Source organism: Ptychodera flava, chromosome 11 (assembly GCF_041260155.1).
Source record: "Ptychodera flava strain L36383 chromosome 11, AS_Pfla_20210202, whole genome shotgun sequence".
Classification (NCBI taxonomy): Eukaryota; Metazoa; Hemichordata; class Enteropneusta; family Ptychoderidae; genus Ptychodera; species Ptychodera flava.
Genome location: NC_091938.1, coordinates 17,771,730 through 17,784,718, shown reverse-complemented (window position 1 = coordinate 17,784,718; position 12,989 = coordinate 17,771,730). Strand labels below are relative to the sequence as shown.

Sequence of the window (12,989 nt, the reverse complement as noted above, 5' to 3'; positions counted from 1 at the left end):
TTTTAACAAAATGCGACATTGCTGACGAGGGAATCAACAAAACGAAATAACGGGGAAATACAGAATTATATGCATACATTTTCTGTGAATCGTCCATTACGGTGAACTTGATGTGAATTTATACTCTGAGTCTCAAGTATTAATCACCTATTTGTCCTTGTTTCTTAATTTTACATATCATGGTTGGTATAAAGGTTCCATTATGACATTAAGTCATAAATGCAAATTGCAATGACTTGCTATGGCCTGGAATTACTGTGAAACGTCGTCACATAACAAAATGTGTGTCTAATCAAGCCGTATGGTCACGTTTGGCTGTTGAATGTGATTAAATTTAAACCAAACTTTCAATTGTTAACGATGTTGACGCTCTGCCCATAAATTTGCATTCCGAGGAAAGACACAGTTGGCGACTCTGCGAAATGGTGGAAAATTAAACCGTGAGTGCTGCCTGGTTTCTGAGCACAACAACCGCACGTAACTGGTAGTCTTTGAATACTCCGACTAAGCAGGAAAGCGACGTAGTATGCTTCTTTTCCCGTCAGTCTGTCTGTCTTATTGTCTGTCTTATTGTCTGTCTTATTGTCTGTCTGTCTGTCTGTCTTATTGTCTGTCTGTCTGTCTGTCTGTCTGTCTGTCTGTCTGTCTGTCTGTCTGTCTGTCTGTCTGTCTGTCTGTCTGTCTGTCTGTTACGTACGTACGTACGTACGTACGTACGTACGTACGTACGTACGTACGTATGTATGTATGTATGTATGTATGTATGTATGTATGTATGTATGTATGTATGTATGTATGTATGTGTGTGTATGTATATATACATGCATGTATTTGTCTATCCATTATGTATAGATTAATAGGGAATCGATGCACAAGCATACTTGCTATGGATATGTATACGTTGAAGCAGTGGATAAGCCCCGACGTTAAGGCTGATTCGATCTTGAAGTTTCTTTACAACCCCCGCGTCCGCGTCGTATTCAACAAATTCTGACAAGCATGCACACTTCACGGTACGCTGGATCGAACTGTATCGTGTGAAGACCTACCGCGTGGCCTACCGTCGGCCTCTTACTCGATGCACGACTTTGGTTGGAATGCACAAGATTAATCCTTCTTCCATATTTCCACTTCCGTTCTACCACATCTGCGTGTAATTGATTCCTTCCCCGAATGAACCATATCCCCTCGCACATTCATGATCCCATCTATATGCAATGCCAGTGATTAAGCTTATACATATCTGTCATGCCTGATGTTCACCGGCATTTAACACGTAACACTGTTTGTTCAATGTGATTAATAGTGGTATTCATATTTTCTGCATGATTGGAACGGTTCGGCCATGGGTTGTTTACTTCACCTCAATGGAGTTGATACCGCGCACATCGAATGGTGTCACCACTTGACTCACGTTCTCACGGACAACTCGTCTCATCTACTCTTCATATACACGTCGTTTTAAACTGACATTGAAACGATAGAAAATTTACTCTTTTGTGACCAGAATTTCACATTGCCTAAATAGACAAAGACCCTTTAGTCCCTGTTGCTTAACAGGATAATGGTAATGTCATCTTAACGGGGCTTGTGCCTATTGGATGATTGATTGAATGACAAAAAATATTTTTAAAAGATGAGAACCTTCGGCGGTATACAATAGAAATCTTTCAGTAGCGCGAGATGTTATGAACAACGTTAACATGGAGTTTGAAGCGATAAAATTGTTATTTTGAAGTTAGAGTAACAATTCAAACAGTACGAATATTGCACAATGATTATGAAGGAACCGATTAGGCAATTCTTTCATTCAAACAGGGTATTTCCGGAATTCCTTTCTGTGTATCCGGCACAATAGCAACGGGATAAAATGAAGAACAAACACTTCCCTTCTGGGGAACGTTTTCTAAAATAATATCTTTTAGGGGGCCATCTTGACTATTGACTCACCCGTTTTTACTGACACGCATATCAGTGATGCTACCACGATCCATTTGATCGTCAATCCACTCATTTTAGAAAGAGGTCAAAATCATAGACATGATAAGCAGGAAGGATGTTTTCTATTGACCATAATAGCTCAAAGTTGTCAACTTTAATTCAGGGCGCCAGTTGTCTTCACGATCAAGTTCTATCGATTTCTTGAGCCTCCTAACAGCTCGTTTGCGTCAAACAAATTTAGATACACGAACTTGATTTGCATGCGTAAACTGAAAACTGAGTTCGGTACGGTCCTAAAGTCTTGAGTTAACGCTTTGCAAAGTACTCGTTTTGCGTATAGTATTTTTCCAACCTTGTCGATCAACGTGTCCTCACGTCCTTCAGTGCACTATTAGAAAACGACTCATGACGTCACCAAAGTCGTCAATCGACCCTTGACCCGTCTAACCTGTCTTATAGCACGTAACCAATCCCCGACTTTGTCACTTCGATAGATTTCAAGCTTGCCCCATCAAACGGACGACTTCAAGCAGGTCCAGAATGCAAGGCTGAAAAAAACCCTCGTTAGAAACTTCCTTGGCTTTAATCCCATTTCCTGGATTCTTAGGTTTAACATTTTACAGCCAATGTCAAGGAACGAATCTCTGACTTTCCGAAGGATTTATCCCGATCGATTTACGTCTCAAGAGGACTGTGCTAAATGAATCACTTCCGTTTTGCGGAAAAAAATTAATTTTTGTCCGAAGGGTTCGAACATAATCTCTCCAGTCATGAACAGTCACTTTGAAGCCTTCACAACGAAATACCCGCATGTATTTGGACCGAAAATTGCAACCTTTTAAGAAAGCAATTAAGTTAACTAAATGCAATAAATGCGTATGTACCGTTTTTGTTTGTTTTGTACGTTTTTGATCGCTTTATTTGGAATTATGGCAGTGGTCGATTTGAATGCAAACGTTATGACAGGGTTTCGTCTCGTCAAGGTCAAGGACACGGTGTATCCAAGATAAGACCTATTTCCAAGAACTGTGAGGAATAGAAAACAAGGTATCCATCTGCTAAACCGTTCTAAAACCCTCTTGTATACTATTCCTAGGTACATATGCGCATGCGTATTTTCAATTTGTACGTTAACTGTTCAGACTCCAGTGTGAAATATCATGATAATGTACACAGAGAGCCGGGGTGGGAGAAGTAGCGAGATGAAATCTACCAGCCCGTCAATCAGGAATCTCGTCTATTAACATGCTAGTCGATATCAAAGTGTTTTTGTCGGTCCAAGCACTGTCCACCCCACCGCGGTTCAAACTTTTACTTTTTTTAATGATTGACTTGTTTTCATCTGATTGTAGTGCTTGTGGAATGCTAATATATGTTTTTAAAGTAATTGTCACTTCTGACCAGCTGTCAACGCCTTTTGTAGTTTTAGGTAAGGGCCATGGCCAATAGAAGCGGCTATTAATCGCATTTAAAATTTATAATTTTGTCCTTCAACGTTTCAACATGTGCACTGGTACAGCCATTCACAATGTATCAAACAGCCTCTTTCCCACACAAATAGCTCCATCGCCTATGTTGAGAGCGTTCCGAGAACCTTTGTTGAGGCTGCAGCGCGATGTACGGAATTAAATTTCTCGCCGCCTACAGGAACGTTCATATTATATCGACAGAATTCATTCCCTTCCGTTGCGCACACATTTGGTTCGAAACGACCGCTGGAATATTCTGTACGGTACATGTGAAAAATGCGTTCCACTTTCACTGCAAGGAAACATGTGAGTGTGCGAATATTGTGCACAATGGATAAATGTTTGTTTTCAAATTTTATTAAATTCATAGGGTCGTGCAGCTCCTTAGCTACTCTTCGTGGCATACACACTCGGTTATCTATTAGCCACGTCACATATTAAGATATCATATGGTGTACACGCAAGGAATGTGAAATGCATTTTTACATAATTACAGTGGATCGTGTATCCTTTCAAAGTTTGTTTGCGTTATTTAACTATGAAACTGTCCACAGTAGTGCACTCAACACCTTCTGATCTATTTTGGGATTTTCTGATCTTGAGGTTTTCTGATATTTACATGATAAATTTGTTAGTTTCACTGTAATTGACTACTATTTTGCAAAATTTTGTTATCAAAAGTTTATGTTTATGGTTTATAATTTATCGTTTACCTAACAACTTACATTATTCATCTGAACTTTTTTGTTTGACTGTTAATAAATTCTATCTCGCTCACCGTTATTTCAGCTCTCGTTTAAATATTTTTTTCTTGGAGATATTGTGAACCTGATGAAAATGATCGCCAATGCCAAGTTTATTCGACCTAAGTTCTGACCATAAATCGCTTTGTTTTGTTAATTTATTCATAACATTTTGAATCATCAACAGTCACGACGAATACAAATATCAAACAGACGTCGCCGTTTATTACCAGGTTATGCAACTCTTCCGTCAAATCAAAGGGTGGATGCGCTTAGTGAATATTTGATTTGACACAGTTTTTCTTGAACTCGTGGTGCATGATGGAAATATAAGGCTAGGCATTGCCATCCAAAAGCACGCATACCAGTGTACGATTTGTCGTCACTAGTTGTCTGTCTGATCCAAAAGATTTTATAATAACTGACATAATCATATTCGAAACTGGTGCATACGTTCGGAAGCAAACGAATATATCAGGATCTGGCAAAGAGATGAAAACGGGCGTCGCGTGTAAGACGAATATCGAACTGTTTGAGCTTAGGTCGCTGTGAAATCCTGCTGTGTGCCATTTCCTAACAGTTTTGCGGGACTTCGTGCACGACACTCTACGCTCTCTGTTAGTGTCAATTTCAAAAGTTCGCACGGTCCATTGGTTTTGATGAATAGGTTTCAGTCATTACAGTTTATCGGTGCGATATTGGATTTATGGAGTCGATTGTACGCTGGTATCGCATCATAGTCGACAAAACGAACAGAGAAAAGACATGATTCAGTAAATGACAGGCTGGGGGACCTCACACGCCTTGAGCGTGTGTCAGACATTTGTGGGGATTATCAATACAATCTGGCGATGCCCTCAGGGTTGCGCGACATGCGCAAAATTTACTTTTCTGATAGCTGGTTTGCCCTTACGTATGTTCCAAAGTTCAAAAAACCGATCATTTTCCTATTTTATGTATATACGATTTCGCCACAATGAATTAGCACTCTTTCCTACGGTACAACGCGCCTCGGGGACAGATATTTGTACACTCAAACTTTTACAATATTCTTTGGACCTACCACTTGTGAAGGCTCAGTTTAAAGCTTATGGAATTACCGGGTTTATTTTGTAAAAATCGGGAATTTATTTCCCCTCATAGAGATAAAACTGGGCTAGGGATGACGGCCATTTTGAATTTTAAATATCGGTAAATATTGGGTAATTTGTTTTTCTAGTACCAAAATCTGTACCGTTTTCTTATTCTTGATTTTAAAAGTAAATGGTTGAAATTGTGCTTGAGGAAAGTTTGAGCAAAAGCTTATGTCTTTCATTTTCTAGGCGCGAACTACCTGAAATTCAGATACAGTATCCCTGGAGTCTCCTCCATAAAAATTATCAATTATTGTAGTCTGCTCACGACACACTTGAGATTCCAAATCACGACCTAAGCAAGTGGCTCGGCGACAAATCCATCGCCTCTTTATGATCGCGATGGCCAACTGATCTCATCACCACGTCACTGTGTACCTAGCTAGTAATACTACGTCTGGAAAAAAGCGAAACTAGCTCGTAACGAAATGAGTGATCTCGCTCCTAACTGTCTCTCAAAAGGCGGCTACAGGCGAAAAGGCAAAAATGAAATGGAAACGCTTCTGTGTTCAGAAAATATCAACTTTCCGTCGTTTTGAAAATGGACAGAATGCTCTCTGAGCGGACTGAAATGTTTTTTAATTTTTATTTTTTACAGGGAACAGGTGCTGATTGGAAAGGTTAATTTGGTAAATTTGATACCTTGTGCAATCTCAGTTGTTGATTTTTAGCCCGCCCATCACTTATTTTCTATGAAAAGGTACGACCTTGGCCAATTAATTTCGGTCACAAAATAAGAGGTGCCAATCGAAAACCGGTATACCGGTATATTTTGGACATTAATTTAAAAAGTGCCCTCACATGACAAAGGTAATGAATGGTCTCATTTTTTCCTCTGGAGATTTTTTCCGTGTTGGTCTAACATGCGCACAGTAGGCAACTTTGCGTTTGGCAACATTTCAACAAAGCGCAGAAAAATAAAACAGAATCGGCGAAGATAAAGACTTTGAAAGAGTGTGGGAAAACGCTGTAATCATATCGTGCACACAGCAGTGGCTCTGTCAGTAGTATTAATAAATGACCAATTGTAAACCATAGACCCTCGAGAAACGAGGGTCTATGTGTAAACCAAGGAATATAATGAAAACATTACATACCCTGCGGCGTAAGAACCAGAATCATCAGCAAACAGAAAACTACTCGCAGACAAACTCCTGGTATCTGGGATTGCATGGTGTAGGTCCTTATTCCCAGCTCTCGGTTCTGGAAAAGAAAATTTTGAAAATCGAAACTCAGAAAGTCTCCTTGTTCGCTTGAGTCCAACCTTAGGAAATCAGCTCAGTTGTACTAGTCACATAGATCAATATCCCATTTGCGCGTGGACACGTTTCTGTTGGCACGGCGTACGTATGTGACATTCAAACTAAATGAAGCTTCTATGCTGAACGTATACATATATATCTCCCTCCTGTCACAGGGCGCCTGTCATCGTGTTTATTCAGGCCATCCTGATTCGGCTTTTAGTTTCGCCCGATACTTTCAGGCATGATCACGTCCGCACGATCATTTTGGCGGCCGTGTCATCCTCTTTCATGATTGTTTCACGCAGAAAAGAACGGCGAATTTTAGATTCAAAGCATATTCTACGCGTTGCGCGTAAACCTCCCGATTCGATGTATCAAATTTTAGAATGCGTGATTAATCATTGTTAGAACATTTAGGCCGTCTGAAAAGTAAAGAAGTGTAAAATCGCAAGGGATATTCATAAATCACTAGAAATACCCTGTAAAAAAACGACCCTTAAAACATTAATTTTAATAAATAAATAAATAGATTAATTAATATAATATAACTGTCTATAATATAATATAACTGTCTATAATATAATATACTGTCTATAATATAATATAATATAATATAATATAATATAATATAATATAATATAATATATATAATATAATATAATATAATATAATATAATATAATATAATATAATATAATATAATATAATATAATATAATACTGCTAGTGACTGACATGCACACATAGGATACTAGAATATTTACATCTGACGAATTACATCTGACGATAAAAAACCAATAATATATATATATTATATATATATATATATATATATATTATATATATATATATATATATATATATATATATATATATATATATATATATATATAGGCATATATATACACTCACGCACATACACACACTTGATGTCATCATATTATATGCTTTCATCTTACTCTATACATACAAATAGAGAAGCGGAGAAAAGATTTATGAATCTTGTCACAAATTACATTTCGAAGACATATTTCAGAGACAGTAAAGGTAATATGCCGATCGTACATTGACAGTGCACGTGGTTCGGGACTCGATTGAAATATTATTAATCGATTAATCATACGAATCAGCATGCTATAACATTTATTTGACTGTCAATGACCCTTGAAACGTATTTCTTAGTTTCTGCTACCTAGAGAAGGATCACGTGTTAGTCTCTGCAAATTGTAAGAACAGAAATCATCCCGAGGGTACACAGCCGAGGCCATCTGCCGAGGTCGACCGGCTATTTGGCACCGGCGAGAAATGAGGAATGTCTGTGATCTGTATACCTGACGATGGAAACCGTATGTAACCTGCTACTGCTCTTCATGTACTTATGACACGTCTGCACAGGGGAGAATGAACGCCCGACCAAGCCCTTAAAAAACATCTGGTTTTCGTTTGCAGAGGGCGTCCTCAGCTAGTGTCCATACATAACTGAATTCACAGTGGTTTGAGTGGTACCCGTATATACAGCTCCGCTGGTCAGAAAAAACCTTCGCTAGCTGTTGGGAATTTTTTAATTATACCAATGTGAAATTAATTGGTGGTGAATAACTATTTTGTCAATTAACGAAGCAGATGGTTATCATGGATGTTGCTGATTGAAAGTCCAGCAGGTATAGACATCAACCTTCACGAGGCCAACTGCATTGCCAAACTGCCGATACTTCATCGGGCCATGAAATATTCTCCCTCGCGATATAATTCTATTTTCTTTGCACAAAACAATCAGAAGGGTATAAATAGCTGTGTCCATGAACATCCACATGTTGTATGGACATGAATAATTCTGAAGCGTGATGTTTTGACAGACCGATGTGTTAGTTCGACGTCTTTGAAGGACATGGCTTGCGCAACCGCTGCCTCGTTGTGAAAAATTGAGGAAAACGTGCGTTTTAAAGGATACAAAACACCTTCCAGTTAAAGGGAATTGGGCTATTCGATTAGAGAGACATTTTACAATTCTAAAAATCTAATTAGGAAAGAATTACTTGAAAAACAACAAGACTTCTATTATGGAAATCTGATTGTCCGTCTCAAAAACTGGCTGTAAGGAACTCAAGGACCATCTCAGATTGTCCCATAAGTGTTCATGCAGCGATTGTTTTTCTTTTACGGGGTGGGGATGGACAGAAGACTAAAGCCCAAAACATTATCATCGCTCAGTTTTTTGTTTCTCATGGTTCTATTTTCGGACATGTTCTAGTTTAGTCTGTGCGCAGAACCCTTACTGTTGGATACCAGGTCTTTGCAGAAGATAGACAGCTTTTCCAAGGAACTGCATGTATAATTTATCATTTCCGTCCTGTCGCGGTAACAACACAAGATACCATCTCGGTTGTATAGGTAGCTCACTCACAAGATTATTGCGAGTTCAGTGAAATGAGTGGTCAAACGAAGGCCAAACTGCTAAAAATTACCCAATGCGCAGTAGGAACTTGAATAAATCGATCGTTCTCCCATGCTACTTGGATATGCAACAAATTCAGCTTGCCTCATCAAGAATCACAATGCAATTATATCTCAGACCTTTTCTATTTATTTTGTGCAGACGATCTTACCTCATTTGTGCAAATATCCGGTTGCGCAACATGAGATATCCGTTTAAATATGTGACAGCATGTTCACAACCTTCTTGAACCTGTGCCCCTTTTCAACCAAGACAGATTTTCTTTGTCTGTTATGTGCATACTATTGAAGCCACTTAACTTTAACTATCACTTTCCTTATCACAGTTTGACAAATGCAACATTAACGCTCTCTTTTCTGCTTGCCTCAAGCACTTGGTACAAAAATCTAGCTTTCAACATTCAGCCGTCTTCTCGACTTGTATTGTTTGGAGAGTTAAACTGCTTTAGGATGCTGCGTCTTTGAGTTTTTGTTCGAAATGATGGAGAATATATTTCAAACACTGTTATAGCAGGAATAGTACAGACTCAGACCAAATAATCGATCACATTTACCCATTTTATTTCCTCCTTTTCCCTGTGGTGTAGTCAGCTTACAACACGGCTACTGAAGATGTACGCCGATGGACTTTGATTCAAAGCAGACAGCATCATAAGATTTGTCACGAGAGAGACATCAAAATGATTAAATTGAAAACGCATGTTTTTTCTTTAAGTCATATTTCAACACTCGTAAGACCTGCTATTCAATCTTGTTTTCATCTTTTATCACTTAAAAGCACACGTTTACAATTATCAGAAAGAATGAATTCGAGAGTGTGTAAATCTGAGTTGCTTTCGCAATCATCATAACTGACTGCGTGCGCCTTAACTGCTTATCATCGCTTCTGTCAACAATGTGGATCCGTATCACGTTGCGGCGAGCCAATAAACTTCATTCCAAAAGGGAGTATCAAAGCTGTGCCAGGTTCAATTTCCGGTTGGTTCTATAGTTGCCTTATGTCTCATTCTAAAAATAACCTATCCTCGTCTTTAGTTTAAAAAGATAGTTATATGTTGACAGACGCGTAGGGATAGCGGCACCTCGCAAGCCTTAAAGGTTGCTGTCTTCAAACTGTTGTTTTGTTCATTTTTTTATTTCAAATTTCAACTTACAAAGATCAGTTTTTTTTTCTAAATTGGACTTTGACTGTGAACAATAATATTTTTACTTACAACTCATCTTGCAATTTTTAGACAGATCTAACTTTTCATTATGCCTTTTTGTCTCATTTTGCAGGCTTAGGGCGTACCCATGTAAAATATTGTGTAGTTTAGATTCCTTCGGAAAATGGTGATCAAGAAGTCGGAGGAATATTTTGCTGACGTTATTTTCCACTTTTTACTGAAAAAGGGTTAAACTATGTGATGTCACTACGCAAGATTTTTGATAGAAACACATTAAAGTAAGCTACAATATTATTGCACTGATAACATCAAATCGCATAATAAGAAAATAACCGCTGGGAACCAGCATAGAAACAAAGCATCAGTTTTTAATTGTCAAGATAAGTCTAAATGTCCTTTGAAAGGTAGTTACAAAGTCAGAGGTGTCATTCAGAAGGCCAGAGTCTCAACAGGAGTCTATAAGGAGAAGGTTTAAGGCTCCCGAAGAACACCTCTAAGACATGCTTTGCTAATCAGAAGCAATCCTTCCGCAACAAGATGTATAAAAACAAAACTGAGTACATTTGATGGCTTAAATACGAAGACCAATAACTTTACGTTTCACGGTCAATTGGCAGAGCATCGAGACACACTAACATAAGCGAACGATTCAATCTTTGCCTATCAGAAAAGCTGCAAATAATAAACGCTGATAAATCTACGCTGTTAAATATACCTGAATTATCATTTATCGAAGTTTAACACCACCTAAGACCGAAGTATAATGGTACATGTACGTGCAAATAATGTAAACGAGGTGAAAGATGTCGAGAAAAGTCTGAAGAGTACATTTCAAGTTGCATGAAAAATAAATGACAAATACTACTACTTTATTATTTATGATGACGCTCTGCTTTTGGCATCGAGTGCTGTAATTTCCAATGACGAAATCTGTATACATGAATAAATATATATGGTGTCGGTCTATGTATCCACGTCTGTTTGTCTGAGTCATTTGCAGCGTGGTATTTTTGCCTTATTAATGATTCCCAAAGGTCGATTTAGAAATTATACAATACAAATTCTTGTGTCTTAAAAAATGACCCCGGAGACCATTATTCTGATCAAGAGTCGTTCTTTTCAGCTTAACTGCGTCTGAGAGGCAGATGACATTTAATTTGCAGAACAAGATATGGACAAAGTGAAAGCGTGTCAATATTACATTTGTCACATAACTGCCCTTTCTGTAGAGTTATGCGAAACTTTTAAATGTCAAAACAATGCACAGAGTAGACGTGAGAATATTCATTGTGATATAATATGTCTGATTTTTATTAAAGAAAGAACTATTAAACAATCATATGCTCAGACAAAAATGTTCCAGGGGCCGAATATGCCACCTTAAAAGCAATTTAATTTTTTCTATTTTTTTTTAACATAGACACTCGAGCGACCGGTACATTGGCTATGTAAATATTTTCGCCGCATGCGGATATACACGGAATTTATAAATTTGTGTACCAAAGCGGGACATCAACAAGGGAAGGCATACTGCTATTTTATCATATTTTTACAAACGGAGTTTTCCTCCCTTTTGAAATTATCATGCTTTTACACTTAGTTTTGCATACAAGTCAAAGGTCAGGTTTGAGCTCATGAACGATATACACTAGGGATACGGACCGTGCAAAATCAATTTCAGAAACAAGAAACATTATCATTGTAATGTTGATGGTGAAGGCAATTTCATGGAGGTAAAACTGAGACCTCTATGGCCATTGACAGGAACCTTGGCCATAACGCTTTATTATACGAGTAGATGATGTGATGACTTGGCCTTCAGATATAACCGCATGTAAATGTGATTGGAGGAATTTTTTATCTCTTATCATATAGGTCGCGTCTTTCACTTTAAATATATTGTCTAAAGCCCCATCCTTCGTCAATAACATAACAGACGAACTACAATTCCGACCTTTGCTTGTATGGTAAGCGAAGGCTATTGTAAGCTTGCCTTCTGCGAAATACTATATGGTACCAACGAACTCCAAATGCGGTCAATTGTTTGAAAATTCCGAGTACCTCTGAGTAAACCAAACGAGTAAAACGAAGGAAAAGCCAGTCCTCCGTGGTCCATTATTCTAAACTGTAATAATCGCGTCAAGTTAATATAATAGGTTTCTTACGTTGTAAATTGATTTTTCTCTGTTGAACACATAGAAGGGAGAAAGAAGTTTTCGCTGAATGAAAAACTAGAGCCCAGCAACGAGCACTGTAAATATTGTGGATACGTCGCACGCGCACTCTGGGCAATGACAGACAACAAAAAGTAACTACCTTGGTATGTCAAAGCGGATTGCAACCGTTGCAATTGTGTAGATCTATAAAATATTCAAACTTCAATGATGTCCATTTAAAGAGACTTATCGCTGTAACTTTAGATGAAAATTTCATACACTTTGTTATAAACTATGAATAAAATTCGCTTTCTTGTTCTCCTTCTCCATGGAAATTCAAAGTATGCGGATGTGCATAGTATGCTATGTTACCGTTCAAACACGAATTCAAGTCCGGGCAAAAATTCAGTTGCCGACAATTCATCAAACATTGCATACATACCTGCTGTATCGACAAATTTAACGCTATTTCAAAATGAGTCGGATTGCTGTTTGATGCCTCTTTGTATTCACATACCACAAGAGAAATCAGAACATCTCCAGACTTTACATGAAAAAAAGCAATGCACTATATGGTAAACTGCAGACTCTCCTTTGCCTATACACACTAATCATAACACATTCCAAAGGAATTAATACGAGCTAGTTGAACTCTGCATAGGGTACATTTTTGTTGAATGGTGTG

At 38.0% G+C, this 12,989-nt stretch overlaps 1 protein-coding gene across 3 annotated transcripts in view; it reads right to left on the bottom strand.

Annotated features, from left to right (window-relative positions):
* LOC139143689 (retinoic acid receptor beta-like) overlaps positions 1–6,636 on the bottom strand; it is a 77,642-nt gene extending 71,006 nt beyond the window's left edge. For all 3 annotated transcript variants that reach the window (XM_070714206.1, XM_070714207.1, XM_070714208.1), the window contains exon 1: positions 6,384–6,636. The gene's annotated coding sequence lies outside the window, so the exon portion shown is untranslated. The remainder of the gene's footprint in view (positions 1–6,383) is intronic.
* Between the last annotated feature and the right edge of the window lie 6,353 nt (positions 6,637–12,989).